General features: G+C 47.1%; 1 pseudogene; it reads right to left on the minus strand.

Annotated features, from left to right (window-relative positions):
• Window positions 1–887: 887 nt before the first annotated feature.
• Window positions 888–1,675, minus strand: LOC126947543 (60S ribosomal protein L28-like; annotated as a pseudogene).
• Window positions 1,676–3,316: the final 1,641 nt, after the last annotated feature.

Here is a 3,316-nt window from a genome sequence, read left to right on the forward strand (position 1 = left end):
TGTGTGTGTGCAACGAAAGATAAGATGTGTGAAGGACTGTAATGTATCAGAATGTTATGAAGCATAAGAAAAGAAAAAGTTAATTCCATTTGGAGGCATTTGGGAAGACATTATTGTAAGCACTGGGTTTGGGTTTTAGTAGCTTTGTGGATGGGAAGCTCTTTCAATGTAATTTCCTTTCCTAAGCTTCTGCCAGCTTACGTCTATACAGCCTGTGGTCACCTGTGGCATTTTCTGAACCTTGTTTCTTAGACGAAGAAACTGAATCCAAGCGAGTTTGGATTACTTGAGGTAAGAGGTGGTTTACAATACAGACCTTGGAACCAGACTGCCTGGCTTTGAATCCTAGTTCTACCAATTTCCAGTCGTGAGCTTAGGGCTTGTGATTTAACCTCTTAACACCTCAGTGTCCATATATGGAGAATGGAGCTAATAATAGCTTCTATCATCTCATAGAGTTTTAGTTAGAAATTTACATGTGTCAAATGTTTAGAACAGCACCTGGCCTCCATATATACATAAAAAACTATAGAAGTGTTTGCTACTATCACTATTGTTACCAGAGCCATCCAGCAACTTGATGGCTGAGGTGAAGTGATAAATTGGATCTGCAGTCTCCTGGCCCAGGGTTTTCTCCACTGCAAAGTCTTTTTGCTATTTGAGCAAAAAGAAATCAGTGATGGCTCAACTGGCACCACTGGGAAAGGCACACCCCATGAGCACCATTCTCTATTTAAACTTCACCATCCAATAGAAATATTATTCAAGTCACATATGTAGATTTTCTAGTAGCCACATGAAAAAAGAAAAATAGATGAAATTAATTTTAGTAATACATTTTATTTTTGCCCAATATATAAAAATATTAACATTTCAATATGTAATCAATAAAAATTATTAATGAGATGTTTACATTGTTTTTTTCCATACTAAGTCTAGGAATCCAGAGTGTACACATACAGCATATCTCATGGAGCCACTTTTCAAGTGCTCAATAGGCGCATGTGGCTACCATACTGGAGAGTACAGATTTTCTAAACACTGCAAAGGGCTTTCACGGTGGCCGGACATTCATATTATTTCTGACTATGCCTAGGGGATGACAAATCCGAGCAAACAGTAAGTCTTCTTGAGTTTTTTGCAGGACACTGGACCCTCTCCCTCTCCCTCTCCCTTCTTCTTCTTCCTCTAGAAAGCCAGCTGATTATCGCTTTGGGGGCAGGTGACTCAGAAGCTCTTGGTGGGACGGGTCCGCATCCTCTTCACCATCACAGGCTTCTGGCTGCGCAGGATGGCGCTGGCCTTGCTGATGGCAGTCATGGCAGGTCAGGACGGTACTTGCTCTTGCAAATCATGTGTCTGATGCTGCTGAGCTTGGCGCGAGCGTTCTTGTTGATAACGGTCGGCACACAGGGGGCCGCAGGCGTCCGCTGGCCGCATCTCCGCCCATGACCACCAGAACACCTTGCCATTGGCTGCCGGCGCCACGCCCACAGTCTTGCAGCGAATCAGGTAGTTGTAGTGGAAGGAGTTGCGGGCCTTCAAGTTATTGGGCTGGGTGCTGTAGGTCTGCTTATTCCTCTTGATCAGGAAACCGGGGCAGTTCAGCACGACCATCCATTGCAGATGCGCAGACATGGCGGCGGCTCCTCGCGCAGTGAAGGCCGGAGACCGAAGGAGCTGGATCCTCTTCTTGCTTGTTCCTATCCCAACCTCAACAAAATAAGGCGACTATATTTTTTTAAATGGTAGTTCATTCATTCATTAACCTTTCCAACCTTGATTTAACTTGAGTACAGCTTTCAATAAATCATGACACAACAGTTCCAGATGCCACCCCTCAAGATGTTCAGAGGCACATACGTAACCTCTGTAAGCCCTGAGCTCCTGCTTACCCTGCCAGATGAAGCCTTGACACCTCTTTCCATGGCAAGCTTGGAGCCTCCTGCTCTGACTCTGCTGGTGGTGACCTCAGATTGCCTCCTAGGTCCTCCTGAGTGAGCCAGCATCATCTGCTCCTCTACCACCCCAGGACTGGGGAAAGGGATGGAGGCTGAGAACAATTAGCGACCTGTCTGAGGCCAGGCAGAAATTTGTCACCACTGATGGAACACAAGCTGGCAGGCCCTGGGTGGCCTCTTTAAAATGCTCTGCAGTGCAAGCATTGCACACTCCTGGCATTTTTGTAAGGGGAGTGTCCAGGACAATAATAAAGAAATTCTTACCGTGCTTCTTGTGAATCACATGCTGTTTTTAGTGCTTTACTTAACTGACAAAATCCTCACCGCAGCCCACTGAGGCTGCTGGTCTTATTAATCTCACTTTACAGATGAGGAAACTGAGATCTGGAGAAGTACATGGCTTGCGTAAGGTCACAGAGATATAAGAGGCAAAGAGGAGTCAAACCCAGAGTCTGAGTGCCCCGTTGTGCCACAGTGAACCCTTCAGACTTAGGTTGGGCCACCAGCCTTTACTTCTCAGCGAGAAATGTAGGCTCCAGGAGGACACAGTTTCTGTGCTTTTGTTCTCTGCTTTGTCCTTACCACCTAGAACCTATTGGTTGACTGGCTGCCACCTCCTTGCTGCTAGTGGTGTCCAATCTTAGCTCTAGACCACAACTCAGGCCGATGGTTGTTCCACTGGGCACTTGTTGTCCTGCGTATGATCTGACTTTGACTTCATGCCTTGCCTACTGGTTGCACATGATTTTTGGCCTCTATGTAAGTGACCTGAGACCTGCCCCAAGAGAGGCGTTCAGTTGCTTGAGGCAACTCAGGCTCAAAGCAGATCTGATCTTGGCATAAGCACATTGAGTCTTATTTCCCTACCCTCTGAATGATGAGACTGGATCAGGTGAGGCTGGAGTATCAATGTTTCCACCCCTTCGCTCCTGGAAGGTTGGGATTGGGGGATGGAAGATGGGGATAGGGTACAGACTGATGGTACAAGGATTTCTGTGTGCAAGAAAATGTACTCCATGCCATCCTTTATGGGTGGTTACAGGGAGGAGTGCCTGGCACCAGTTACCCATCCAAAGACATTTACAGTCTAGCCTGGATGTAGCAGGTTCCCAGTTGCCCTCCTCCTCCCACCCCTGGCTCTAGCCCAGGCCAGCCTGACTCCAGGCTCCACGCTGTTTCCACACTGGCTGTTGGTGCAGGCCCACCTGAGGAGAAATCACCCTGGCTCCCTTTCCACTCCCCTAACATCTTGCTTTCTGCATCTTAAGACCTCCTGATCTTCCTTCATCTGAATAACCACAAAGGGCCCCTTGAATGGTGGAGAGTCTCAAAAGGCACAGTCTCAGGAGGGCTCT

The sequence above is a fragment of the Macaca thibetana genome, chromosome 2, assembly GCF_024542745.1.
Source record: "Macaca thibetana thibetana isolate TM-01 chromosome 2, ASM2454274v1, whole genome shotgun sequence".
NCBI lineage: Eukaryota > Metazoa > Chordata > Mammalia > Primates > Cercopithecidae > Macaca > Macaca thibetana.